This window comes from Salvelinus alpinus, chromosome 27, assembly GCF_045679555.1.
Source record: "Salvelinus alpinus chromosome 27, SLU_Salpinus.1, whole genome shotgun sequence".
In the NCBI taxonomy this organism is placed as follows: Eukaryota; Metazoa; Chordata; class Actinopteri; order Salmoniformes; family Salmonidae; genus Salvelinus; species Salvelinus alpinus.
In genome coordinates, this window is record NC_092112.1 from 42,615,261 (window position 1) to 42,630,044 (window position 14,784).

General features: G+C 44.2%; 1 long non-coding RNA gene across 1 annotated transcript in view; it reads right to left on the reverse strand.

The window, feature by feature from the left end:
* LOC139556604 (uncharacterized) overlaps positions 1 to 6,668 on the reverse strand; it is a 46,592-nt gene extending 39,924 nt beyond the window's left edge. Inside the window, exon 1 of the long non-coding RNA XR_011671148.1 lies at positions 5,993 to 6,668. This is a non-coding gene — a long non-coding RNA (uncharacterized lncRNA). The remainder of the gene's footprint in view (positions 1 to 5,992) is intronic.
* Between the last annotated feature and the right edge of the window lie 8,116 nt (positions 6,669 to 14,784).

Below are 14,784 nucleotides of genomic sequence, written 5' to 3' on the forward strand. Positions count from 1 at the left end.
AGGAATTCTCCGTAGAGCTCCAAGACAGGATTGTGTCGAGGCACAGATCTGGGGAAGGATACCAAAACATTTCTGCAGCATTTAAGGTCCCCAAGAACACAGTGGCCTTCATCATTCTTAAATGGAACAAGTTTAGAACCACCAAGACTCTTCCTAGAGCTGGCCGCCCAGCCAAACTGAGCAATCGGGGGAGAAGGGCCTTGGTCAGGGAGGTAACCAAGAACCCGATGGTCACTCTGACAGAGCTCCAGAGTTCCTCTGTGGAGATGGGAGAACCTTCCAGAAGGACAACCATCTCTGCAGCACTCCACCAATCAGGCCTTTATGGTAGTGGCCAAACGGAAGCCACTCCGTGAAAGGCACCTGACAGACCACTTGGAGTTTGCCAAAAGACACCTAAAGACTCTCAGACCATGAGAAACAAGATTCTCTGGTCTGATGAAACCAAGATTGAACTCTTTGGTCTGAATGCCAAGTGTCACATCTGGAGGAAACCTGGCACCATTCCTACAGTGGTGGTGGCAGCATCATTCTGTGTGGATGTTTTACATCGGCAGGGACTGGGAGACTAGTCAGAATCAAGGGAAAACCTACAGCGCTCAGGACCTCAGACTGGGGCGAAGGTTCAACCTCCAACAGGACAACGACCCTAAGCACACAGCCAAGACAACACAGGAGTGGCTTCCGGACAAGTCTCAATGTCCTTGAGTGGCCCAGGCAGAGCTTGGACTTGAACCCGATCGAACATCTCTGGAGAGTAGAGATCGACCGATTAATCGGAATGGCCGATTAAATCGGGGCCGATTTCAAGTTTTCATAACAATCGGAAATTGGTATTTTGGGGCGCCGATTTGCCTTTTTTTTTTTACACCTTTATTTAACTAGGCAAGTCAGTTAAGAACACATTCTTATTTTCAATGACGGCCTAGGAACGAGGCAGAACGACAGATTTTTAACCTTGTCCGCTCGGGGGATCCAATCTTGCAACCTTACAGTTAACTAGTCCAATGCTCTAACACCTGATTACATTGCACTCCACGAGGAGCCTGCCTGTTAGCGAATGCAGTAAGCTAAGGTAAGTTGCTAGCTAGCATTAAACTTATCTTATAAAAAACAATCAATCAATGACTGTCATTGCTCAAATGTGTACTTAACCATAAACATCAATGCCTTTCTTAAAATCAATACACAAGTATATATTTTTTAAACCTGCATATTTAGCTAAAATAAATCCAGGTTAGCAGGCAATATTAACCAGGTGAAATTGTGTCATTTCTCTTGCGTTCATTGCACGCAGAGTCAGGGTATATGCAACAGTTTGGGCCGCCTGGCTCTTTGCGAACTAATTTGCCAGAATTTTACGTAATTATGACAACATTGAAGGTTGTGCAATGTAACAGGAATATTTAGACTCATGGATGCCACCCGTTAGATAAAATACGGAACGGAATAAACGTTTTGTTTTCAAGGTGATAGTTTCCGGATTAGTCAAAGGTATATGGTTTAGAGAGAAATAGTCGACGCGTTATAATTCCTGTAATAACCTGCGGCTCAAATTTGAAAGGGGTCCTTCGTTATTTTACCGTTCATGTCTTCCATAGAGAATGTCTTGATCTACTTCAAATAAGGTCTGTGTTTCGTGCAGGCTTAAACCGCCTCGACGTTTTGATACCCGTGTAAATTTCACTAGGATAAGGTAACGTTTGTCAACATATTTTCATAAATCCACTCTACAAATGGTTTTATCTTCGCTTATATTTAGCCAATATTGATCAGAGTTACCTTGTCCTATGGATATCTACAGTTATAAAATTGGCACGGTGATGTAAGCCTATACGAAACACAGACCTTATTTTAAGTGAATCTAAAAATATCCTATGGAATAAATGAAGGAACCACTTTTCAGATTTTGCTAGAAGGTGTCATGGGAATTATGACTCACACTGTGGTTGTCAATTCTTACCATGCCCATTATTAAAATAGGATTTCCTGCATATAGAAATTAAAGTTTTTATTTTCAACATTCATCACAGGTAACTTAAACTCTATTTTTATTCAAACAGTTGAGAGTATTTGTCTCCTAAGCAGACTCTTCAGTATCATTGTCACTTCAGAGCTGTGTGCGCGCGTGTGTGTATTTATGTATTATATTAAGTTAAAATATAAGTGTTCATTGTTCATTCAGTATTGTTGCAATTGTCATTATTACAAACATGTGTGTGTGTGTATGATATATATTTTTTTTTATAAATCGGCATCGGCTTTTTTTCTAGGCAGAGAAAAACATAGCTAGACTACTAAACTCAATGCTGCCATTGTTTTTAATTTTGTAAAGCATCTTGTGTTTCTTAGCTACCCTTTGCCTAGTTACCTACACTGAACAAAAATACAGACATGTAAAGTGTTGGTCCTATGTTTCATGTGCTGAAATAAAAAGACCCAAGAAATGTCAAATGTTAAGCATTTCTCCTTTGCCAAGATAATCCATCCACCTGGCAGGTGTGTCATTTCAAGAAGCCGATTAAACAGCATGACCATTACAAAGGTGCACCTTGTGTTGGGGACAAAAGGCCACTAAAATGTGCAGTTGTGTCACAACACAATGCCACGGATGTTTCAAGTTGAGTGAGCGTGCAATTGGCATGCTGACTGCAGGAATGTCCACCGAAGCTTTTGCCAGAGAATGTTATTTTCTCTACCAAAAGCAGCCTCCAACATAATTTTTGAGAATTTGGCAGTACGTCCAACCAGCCTCCCAACCGCAGACCATGTGTAACCACGCTACCCCGGGACCTCCACATCTGGCTTCTTCAACTGCAAAATCGTCTGAGACCAGCCACTCGGACAGCTGATGAAACTGTGGGTTCGCACAACCGAAGAATGTCTGCACAAATTGTCAGAAACCATCTCAGGGAAACTCATCTGCGTGCTTGTTGTCCTCACCAGAGTCTTGATCTGACTGCAGTTAGGCATCGTAACCGACTTCAGTAGGCAAATGCTAATTTTTGATCACCACTGGGAGCAGTGTCCTCTTCACGGATTAATCAAATCAAATAATTTCAACTGTACTGGGCAGATGGCAGTATGGCTGAATGGTTTACCGATGTTAACGTTGTGAACAAAGTGCCCCGTGGTATGGTCAGGCATAAGCTATGGACAATGAACACAATTGCATTTTATCGATGGCAATTTGAATTCACAGAGATCTGACACGATCCTGGGGCCCATTTTCGTGCCATTCATTCGTCTCCATCACCTCATGTTTCAGAATGATAATGCACGGCCCCATGTCGCAAGGATCTGTAAACAATTCCTGGAAGCTGCAAATGTCCCAGTTCTTCCATGACCTGCATACTCAGACAGGACACCCATTGAGCAACGTTCGGGATACTCTGGATCGACGTGTACAACAGTGTGTTCCAATTCCCGCCAATATCCAGTAACTTCACACTGCCATTGAAGAGGAGTGGGACAACATCCACAAACAGCCTGATCAACTCTATGGGAAGGAGATGTGTAATGTTACACGAGGCTGCCCCTACTTTTGTTTAAAGGTATCTGTGACAGATGCATAATTGCATTTCCAGTCATGTGAAATCCATAGATTAGGGTCTAATGAATTTATTTAAAATTGACTGATTTCCTAATATGAACTGTAGTTCAGTAAAATCTTAGAAATTGTTGCAAGTTGCCTTTATATTTGTGTTCAGTGTAGAAGACTGGTGGCGCCTTCGTGATATAGGCTGTTTGTGCCAATTCCTTCCAACTGCTGAACAGAACTGCGCTGCTTATCACTGAGAATCTCTCAATCTCTCAAAAAACTACTGTCCGGTCCACTTAGTAGTCAGATTGTCACAGTGAAATTAAACATATTTTCATTTAGTTATAGTTTATGGGTCCATTTAGTCAGTTATAGTCTCATCAATTGCCACTGAAAAATAGGTATTAGACAAATGTCACAATTTTTGTTGCCAAAATGAACACAGGTACATTTATCAGGAGTCCACTGCATTAGAAAGTGATGAAAACCTCTGACACAACCAAAGTTTGCATTAGGCTAACACTCAAGACAACTACAGCTAGTGACTGAAGAATAACTTTTATATACCCAGAGATTAATGTCTAAACTGCAATAAACCAGGGTGTCAAAGAGTAGCCATTCATTTGTTTAACCGATGCCTAAACCTGCAAATAGACCAACATTGCTTCAGTAAAATGAAAACCAAAACAAGGAAACCCAAATCCTTACAAATGGTGAAATAAGGCAAACTATCCGAGTTGTTTTTCCAGCTCTGGTAAGATGTAGCAGGAAGGAGAGAAGCAGAGTGACTAATACAAAGTGGTAATTTCCCAGACCATTTATCTGATGACACATCCATGCTGTACCATCTTCCCCACCTACCTAAATGGCAAGGTACATTTCCCTGTTGTTGTTTGCAGGGGAGTTTTACCACAGTGACACCTTTAAATGACATAGTTCCCATTCTCTTGTCATCCATACAGGTCTGACTGGGCTTGATTTAATTGCACCACAAACTTAATCTACACTAGTGAGAGATACAATGTGTGTGTGTGTGAGGGGGGGTTAGGGCATCTACAGAATTCTTCAAAAGTTCAAAACCAGTTTTCAGCATCGCCTCAACAGCTTATACAGTACCCGTGGACATGGACTCATTGCATTGGAGGTGATGGTGTGACATGCTGCTCAGTCTCACACCCAGATGTTTTTAAATCCCTTCAGCAGTCACTCAAAATCCCCCTTCAACCTGAGCTCTCAACCTTGAAGCCAATGGAAATGTAACAATTCTCAACAATCAATATTGTTACAATGTAGGCGAACAGTAGTCAGCTCCCATAACAACTGAAATGACAATTATGCCACATTATTGCAGTAGTCGAGTGACATGTTCAGGTCATAGGTGAGCAGTAGTTTTCATTTAACCAATGATAGATAAATATGCTGGCCAATTTCTGTGATTGTCTGCATAATATGGCAGTTCATTCGCTTGAATGTCATCACTTAGCAGGCAACCACCGTTTCAACTAATAGGCGCTCACAAGTTAGTTAATAACCTGGAAGGCACGTTACAACGCAAACTCTGTGGGAATGAAATGCATGCATGATGTCATCTCTATGCCGTAAATGGAACGTTGGCCATCAGATATTGTGACATCGACTATTCAATGCACCTGGCTGCATGTGTCACAGTGAGTGAATGACCATTGGTTCACCCACAATTCAAACTGCAGAAGAAATGTTCTCATTTGAAGAGTTAAGCATCTTCATCAGCATCTGTGGAACTCAATGTAAGAACAGATGTGATATCGACGCTAGATTATGCAAAATAGCGAACTGATCTGCGCACTTTTTCGTTTCTCCTGCCTACCCGTGTAGTGCGCACACACTAACGCGATACTGACAGAGAAACATGCAACAAAATAAAATACCGACATAGGTTCAATAAGCTTAACACATGTTAGAAGGGATCATAAGGACAAAGTTAAGCAGTCTACCTATCCAATTAGTCTAATTGTATCCTCCTGTTGAGCATGCAAGCCAATAATGACCGTTTCACGATGGATAATATTGTAGTATCAGAAGACTAACATCCACGCATTGCTAACTACACCATACATCAAAACGAATGCATGCTTTAGGATCATATCTACAACATCGAGTCTGTTATTGCTCGAATTCTCACTTGGCTAACACGAGTAGCAGTTACAGTAGCCGAGCTGGCGTGGATGGCCAGGCAGTGTACATCGCGCACGCTGTCTGACTGCACAGCCAAGTAGCTACCACTCCCCAAAACATCTTCCTATTTCCATGGCCATTTGCCTCGTGAATGCCCATACACTCGACTCGAAACAAAAACACTGCAAACGCCATCAATGGAAGAACAACTAAATCGTATGAGCTAGTTTACTGGCATTAGCTAGCTAACGTACTCCCCAAAACAACTCAAAAGAGATAGCAACACAAGCTACTCACCCGTGTGGGTCTCTGTGGCACTCTCCTCCCTAGGCAAGTTTACAATATATAGGTATGCTATCTACAGTATAATCCTGACCAGGACACCTTGTTGTTGGAGGTAGATATGTCGCTAAACACGACGAACTAGCTTCCAACGTTAGTCCGACGCTGGGGTTTCTGGCTTCTGTTCTTGACTTTAAGTGTTTGTCTCACTCAGCCTTCCGCGAAAGTCAATGTTGTCGAATTATTACATTTGGCTTCCTCTAGCCTTCCTACACTCTTCGAGGAACCCCCCAAAAAATGACGAAAGAAGCAAACCACTCCAACCACCCTCCTATTCTCCGAAAGGTAGCATACTCCTTGTAACTGTTTACCAGCGTTACATCAACTCAAACACGGATCTATTTCCACACACGAGTTGATACCGCTGATTGAGGGGGGGGGCTGAAGTGTAGAGAAACACGTCGCTTTATCCGTTATGGCAGTGCAAGGCAGTTTTCAGTTGTACACCAGTCACAAACAAGACTGCTCGCAGCCGAAGTGTTGTTAGCCTAATCTATTGCTCTGGCAGTGAAAAGTGTAACAATCCTCAGCCGAACGGTCTTCAAAGCAGGAGAGAGAAAAAATACGCTTTAGTATTTTCTGCGGCATGTTAAATAAAACACCTTATTTTTGCAGTGTAGTGTGTTTTACATAACAGCATCATCCAGGAGCCTCTGTATGTCCGATCACATGTGAGGGCAACATGGAGAGCCTTTTAAAGGGGCACCAGCGCTTGGCCAGGCAACTGTTCAACAGCAATAATGGGCAAGGGCAATTATGGGTCCCCTGCGTGCTACTTTTTATAGCATAGGCATAGCCTAGCTTGAGTTATAAACATACATCCATGATTTTGGAAGCCCATTCACGCAACTATTCTTTTTATGTTGATAGCCTACTATCAAAAAATGTCGAGATAGTATCTCAATTTTTAGATAGTAAGTCGAAATTTAGAGATACGCACGTTCAAATTTCGAGATACTAACTAAAAATGTGAGATAGTAGACCATACTTATAGGATAGGTTTCTTTCTTTGTAACAAATTCTGTGGTGATTTCAGAGGTGTTGCCCTGGGGCTCCAAGTTTTCCTGATCTGGTAGGCTAACTTAACCAGGTAAAACTCTGGGCCCTAGTAATAAACATAGTTTACCAGACAGTAGTAAATCAGCTGTAAACAGTTTTATATGGGCTATGATGGGACCAGATTTTTAAAAACTGAACTAACAGGGCTGAGCTTGCTTTATGCAGGGTTGCATCATTACCTCTCAAATTAAAAAGTTACTCACACCGTATGTCATCACTATTGTGTTGATTCATTCATTCCAGTCAATCATTTTGGATTGAGTCTTGGTAACCTAGCCACCCGAAGTTTGAATATAAACCAAATTTAATCACATTCTCTTAACACAAATAAATAGGCCTATTTTAGGCTATAAATACATAGCTTAGGCTATAAATACATGACGTTACCGCCTCATTTCCTCTGGCCAGAGGGGATCAGAGCGCATAGGCTTCTCTAGACTACCTGCAGCTGTGGTTGTTATCAGTAGGCTACAGTTGATCAGACTGATGCACAGATTAATTGTGCTCGAGTTGACAACTCATGACCTTGAGTTGGAGAGGGGTGCGAGTAAGGGGAGAAGAAAAATTATCCGTATGGCCCACCAGAGTACTCGTACCTACTGATGAGCCTGGTCTCTTTGAAGGACAGGTAACACATAATGACCGGCAGTTCCGCAATACAGACAACTCTGGGTGTTAAGTCTGCATAAGCGTGTGGCTGGAGACAGCCTAGCTCTGCCGAGTTGCATCAGCTCCGAAAAAGGAGAAGTCGGCAGACCTCGGAGACTCTCGGGGGAACTCGGGTAAGCTTGAATCCTCCCTGGGGCGTAAGACGCCAGGGACTTCCGGAGTTCCTCGGAAGCAAGGGGGATCCTTGTGCGAGCGATTGGGACTAGAATCAGACCTCCTCTCCCTCCTACGGTACCCGTAGCCGCCCATCGATCCGGGTGGTCAAGGCAATGAGCGAATCGAGATCCATAGGCAGCTCCCGGGCTGCGAGCTCGTCCTTAACCTCCTCCGATAATCCATGAAGGAATGTGTCGAACAGGGATTCCGGGTTCCAGGCACTCTCGGCAGCCAACGTGCGGCTATCAAGCGCATAGTCCGCCACACTGCGGGAGTCTTGATGAAGTTGGAGTAACTTCCTAGCAGCCTCTCTCCCGGACAACGGAGAATCGAAAACCTTTTTTCGCCTCAGCCACAAACTCCTCCAGGCTGAAGCACAAGGCAGATTGTTGTTCCCACACCGCCGTAGCCCAGGCGAGAGCCCTCCCGGACATTAGCGTTTTGAGATACGCTATCGTCGAGCGGTCCGAGGGAAAGGACGAGAGTTGCAAAGATGAGGGAACACTGGGAGAGAAACGCCCGACAGGTTCCTGACCCTCCAGCAAAGCGTTTCGGAGGAGGTAAGCAGGGTTCTCGGGAAGCCGGGGTGGCCTGGAGGGACGCACTGCTGACAGCGGTGTTATTGGGGGCTGGGAGGCTACTGTCGTGGCCGGCTGCTTCACAGATAATCCGCGGAATTGCTCCAGCAATGTATTCAAGGCACAGTCATGGCGTTCTGCCAAGGTCTGGAATCCATCCAGAAGACCTCAAAGTAACTCCTCATGTCACCCAATGGTGGCTTTTTGGGAGGAGATGGCCTTGCGGAGCTGGTTTGAGGCTGCTGGGTCAGTCATGGCCAGTTTGTACTATCAGACCTCTGGATAAGACCCAGATGCAGACAGTTCGAAGTAACAAAAACAGGGGGCAGGCAAATGACAGGTCAAGGGCAGGCAGAGGTCAGTAATCTAGAGCAGAGTCCGAAAGGTACAGAACAGCAGGCAGGCTCAGGGTCAGGGCAGGCAGAATGGTCAAAACCAGGAAAACTAGAAAACAGGGACTGGAGAGGAGTATGGGAAAAACGCTGGTAGACTTGACGAGACCATACGAACTGGCAACAGACAAACAGAGATCACGGGTATAAGTTCACAGGGGATAATGTTCTACTATCTAAGAATTTCGAATTTGTATCTCTAAACTTCAAGTCAGTATCTTGAAATTTTGACTTACATATCTAAAATTGTTGACTTAATATCTAGATTTTTTTGATACTATCCAAAAACTGTTTGATAGTAGCTCAAAATGTTTACATAGTATCTAAACATTTTAGATAGTATCTCGAAAAGTATCTTGATTTAAGTTTCTCAATTTTTTGATAGTATCGACATTTGGGCTTCCATACATTATAGACAATAATGCTACCACAAAAATAGCAGGGGAAGACACTCAAAACACAAGCTATCCTCTTGGAAATTTACATTTTCCATTAATTTGGTATATATGAGGAATCACAGGCCTACACAAACATGGTTCTGACCATCTTTTTATACAATTCATTTGGAAAGTATTCAGACCCCTTTCCTTTTTTCACATTTTGATACATTACAGCCTTATTCTAAAAGGATTTAAATAAAAACAAATCCTCATCAATCTACACATAGCACCCCATAATGACAAAGCGAAAACAGTGTTTTCGATTTTTTTGCTAATTTGTTTCTACAATTTGATTGAAGTCCACCTGTGGTAAATTCAATTGATTGGACATGATTTGGAAAGGCACACACACCTGTCTATATAAGGTCCCATAGTTGACAGTGCATGTCAGAGCGAAAACCAAGCCATTTTGTCGAAGGAATTCTGTAGAGCTCCGAGACAAGATTGTGTCATCCGGGGAAGGGTACCAAAACATTTCTGCAGCATTGAAGAATCCCGAAGAACAGAGTGGCCTCCATGATTCTTACATGGAAGAAGTTTGGAACCACAAAGACTCTTCCTAGAGCTGGCCGCCCGGTCAAGCAATCGGGGGAGAAGGGCCTTGGTCAGGGAAGTGAACAAGAGCTCCAGAGTTCTTCTGAGGAGATGGGAGAACCTTCTAGAAGAACAACCATCTCTTCAGCACTCCACCAATCGGGGCTTTATGGTAGAGTGGCCAGACAGAAGCCACTCCTCAGTAAAAGGCACATGACAGCCCACTTGGAGTTTGCCAAAAGGCACTTAAAGGACTGTCAGACCATGAGAAACAATATTCTCTGGTCTGATGAAACCAAGATTGAACTCTTTGTCCTGAATGCCAAGCGTCACATCTGGAGGAAACCTGGCACCATACCTACGGTGAAGCATGGTGGAGGCAGCATCATGCTGTGGGGATGTTTTTCTGCGGCAGGGACTTGGAGACAAGTCATGATTGAGGGAAAGATGAATGGAGCAAAGTACAGAGAGATCCTTGATGAAAACCTGCTCCAAAGCTCTCAGGACCTCAGACTGGGGTGAAGGTTCACCTTCAAACAGGACAATGACTCTAAGCACACAGCCAAGACAACGCAGGAGTGGCTTCGGGACAAGTCTCTGAATGTCCTTGAGTGGCCGAGCCAGAGCCCGAACTTGAACCTGATCTAACATCTCTGGAGAGACCTGAAAATAGCTACGCTCCCCATCCAACCTGATAGAGCTTGAGAGGATCTGTAGAGAAGAATGGGAGAAACTCCCCAAATACAGGTGTGCCAAGCTTGTAGCGTCACACCCAAGAAGACTCGAGGCTGTAATCGCTGCCAAAGGTGCTTCAACAGGGCCTCCAGAGTGGCACAGCGGTCTAAGTGTGCTAGAGGCGTCACAACAGATCCGGGTTCGATCCCAGGCTGTGTCGCAGCCGACTGGGAGACGGAGACCCATGAGGCGGTGTGTCGTCTGGGATAGGGTGTCGCTGGCTTCCTGGTTAAATGGGCAGTGCGGCATGGCGGTCGTGTTTTGGAGGACGCATGGCTCTCGGCCTTCGCCTCTCCTGAGTCCGTACGGGAGTTGCAGCGATGGGACAATACTGTAACTACCAATTGGGGTGTAAAAGTTTTTTTTAAATAAAGGTGCTTCAACAAAGTAAAGGGTCTGAATACTTATGTAAATGTGATATTTTAATTTTAATACATTTCCAAATATTTATAAAAAACTGTTTTTGCTTTGTCATTATGGGGTATTGTGTGTATATTAATGAGGGAAAATAATCAATTTTAGAATAAAGCTGTAACGTAACAAAATGTGGAAAAAGTCAAGGGGTCTGAATACTTTCCGAATGCACTGTATGGGATCTGGAGACTATCACTACACACAAAAAGCCCAAACAGCATTACAGTTTGTTCATTAATGCACAACTACCTAGCCTGCTCAATGGTCTTTAAAATCTTTTGGGGGCAAATACAGGTAAGGCTAAAGAGGCTTGATGTCGCTCTAATACTGGCTTTGATTGAGTCAGCAACTACAAACAGGTATGCCCAAACTAAAGACTCAAAACCTAACAAAAGGCATCATGGCCACCAAACCAACCAGCAGCCTCACAGCTCTGCAAGCTGGGACACTGACTGATGACAAAGATTATGGATATACTGACAAGATACACTACATGACCAAAAGTAAGTAGACATCTGCTTGTTGAACATCTTATTCCAAAATCATCGGCCTTAATATGGAGTTGGTCCCCCCTTTGCTGCTATAACAGCCTCCACTCTTCTGGGAAGGTTTTCCAATAGATGTTGGAACATTGAATGGAAGAAAGTCCCTGTAGCAGCCACAAGAGCATTAGTGAGGTCGGTCACTGATGTTGGGCGATTAGGCTTGGCTCGCAGTTGGTGTTCCAATTCATCCCAAAGGTCTTTGACTGGGGTGAGGTCAGGGCTCTGTGCAGGCCAGTCAAGTTCTTCCAAAACCTCTTCAAACCATTTCTGTATGGACCTCGCTTTGTGCACGGGGGCATTGTCATGCTGAAATAAGAAAGCCTAAACCATGAAAAACAGCCCCAGACCATTATTCCTCCTTCACCAAACTTTACAGTTGGCACTATGCATTGGTGCGTGTAGCGTTCTCCTGGCATCCGCCAAACACAGATTTGTCCAAGCGTGATTCATCACTCCGGAGAACGTGTTTCCACTGCTCCAAAGTCCAATGTCGGCAAGCTTTACAGCACTCCAGCCGACGCTTGGGCATGGTGATCTTATGCTTGTGTGCGGCTGCTCGGCCATGGAAACCCATTTTGTGTTTCAGTTCTTGTGCTGACGTTGCTTCCTGAGGCAGTTTGGAACTTGATAGTGAGTGTTGCAACTGAGGACAGACGATTTTCACGTGCTTCAGTACTTGGAGGTCCCATTCTGTGAGCTTGTGTGGCCTACCACTTCAACCTGAGCCGTTGTTGCTCCTAGACGTTTCCACTTCACAATAGCAACACTTATAGTTGACCGGTGCAGCTCTAGCAGGGCAGTAATTTGACAAACTGATTTGTTGGAAAGGTGGCATCCTATGACGGTGCCACATTGAAAGTCACTAAACTTTTCAGTAAGGTCATTTTACTGCCAGTGTTTGTCTATGGAGATTGCATGGCTTTGTGCTTGATTTTATACACCTGTCAGCAACGGGTGTGGCTGAAATAGACAAATCCACTAATTTGAAGGGTTGTACACATACTTTTGTATATATAGTGTACATCTCTTTGCCCTAACAATTGGAGTTGTTGTCCACAAAGTGGCGTGGCGGGATGTCTAGCTCCCGTCTATCCTTTCTTTGGATTGGTGGGTACACCTCATTATTGTAATCCTCTTTTAAATATTCGATGAAGGTTGTTAATGTCAACCGCCTGTATTCAATGGAGAGAGATGCTATGCTCCCAGCCTCATTTCATGAATATGCATAGCCATCTCTAGACTCCGATATAAAGTGTTTTATCTCAAATTTGCTGTCGTACTTATATCAGTACACTCGTAACATCTTAAGCATTACAAAACTTCCATTCGATCAAATAAACCTTTCGTAGAAAATAAGTATTTAATTATTTTGTTGACCAAATTTGACACTGTCTCATTGACCTCAATACAAAAACTCCTTGTTTGGTGGGCAAAACAATTAAAAAACTCTACATGTTTGAGGTTTTTCAGCCGAGTTGGGCCTCTCTTCCTCTTCCTAGCGGCTGACGATCATCTTAATTGCCTGCACCTGATGTGCTTGTCAAGGCTTGCTGGCTAGCGTTGGTTTTCAGCTGCCCTCGTGTTGTGGTCATCAGCTATTCCTCTAGCTCGATAATCTACCGGCACTTTTGTGCAACGCGACTCGGACCGGAGCATTCCGGGACTTTTCTTCTCTCTCAGTTTCCCCGGATTCCAGCCGCAGGCTCTGGTCACTTGCACCTTGACTTCGCAGCTAGCTAGCTGCAAACCGTGTGACGATTGGCTTACGTCGACCCCGGAGCATACTCAAATCATCCTGGAGCTAGCCAGCTGAGGAGTTCCATCACCATCCGGACACGTTTCTTTTGTTGCTGCTGCAGATACGGAACCCCACCGGGCCTTCACGTCTGACTGCCGACGTTATCTGCCCGAGGGATTTATCCAACTGGCACCTCCGTCCCGACGTTACCTGAACGCTCACCTGAGGCCCGCTAATCGTTAGCTGTCTTATCGGCTGCTACCTGAATAAGCATACCGGACAACTATTATTTATTTTTATTTTTATTTTTTATTTATTTTTTTTCTCCTTGGGTCACTATATCTATTCTGCCAATTTGGATTGATCCCCTCTTCCACACGGAACCCCACTACACGGAACCCCACTAACTTACCGACGGAAACGCACGAGGTATCTACAAACAGACCTCCATCCCATGCTGCTACCGAGAGCCACATACCCGGCCAGCTGTCTGGATCGCCACGACCCCAACCAACCTCTACTCACTGGACCCTTATTGATCACCCGATTAAGCATGCCTCTCCTTAATGTAAATATGCCTTGTCCATTGCTGTTCTGGTTAATGTTTATTGGCTTATTTCACTGTAGAGATTCTAGCCCTGTTCACTATACCATATCCAACCTCTCAGTTCCACCACCCACATATGCGATGACATCACCTGGTTTCAATGATGTTTCTAGAGACAATATCTCTCTCATCATCACTCAATACCTAGGTCTACCTCCACTGTATTCACATCCTACCATACCTTTGTCTGTACATTATTCCTTTAAACTATTTTATCGCCCCCAGAAACCTCCTCTTACTCTCTGCTCCAGTAGCTCTAGGCGACCAATTCTCATAGCTTTTAGCCGTACCCTTATCCTACTCCTCCTCTGTTCCTCTGGTGATGTAGAGGTGAATCCAGGCCCTGCAGTACCTGGCTCCACTCCTATTCCCCAGGCGCTCTCTTTTGATGACTTCTGTAACCGTAATAGCCTTGGCTTCATGCATGTTAACATTAGAAGCCTCCTCCCTAAGTTTGTTTTGTTCACTGCTTTAGCACACTCTGCCAACCCGGATGTTTTAGCCGTGTCTGAATCCTGGCTTAGAAAGACCACCAAAAACTCAGATATTTTCATCCCCAATTACAAGATTTTCAGACAAGATAGAACGGCCAAAGGGGGCGGTGTTGCAATCTACTGCAAAGACTGCCTGCAGAGTTCTGTCTTACTATCCAGGTCTGTTCCCAAACAATTTGAACTTCTACTTTTAAAAATCCACCTCTCTAAAAACAAGTCTCTCACCGTTGCCGCCTGCTATAGACCACCCTCTGCCCCCAGCTGTGCTCTGGACACTATATGTGAACTGATTGCCCCCCATCTATCTTCAGAGTTCGTGCTGCTAGGCGACCTAAATTTGAACATGCTCAAAACCCCAGCCACCCTACAATCTAAGCTTGATGCCC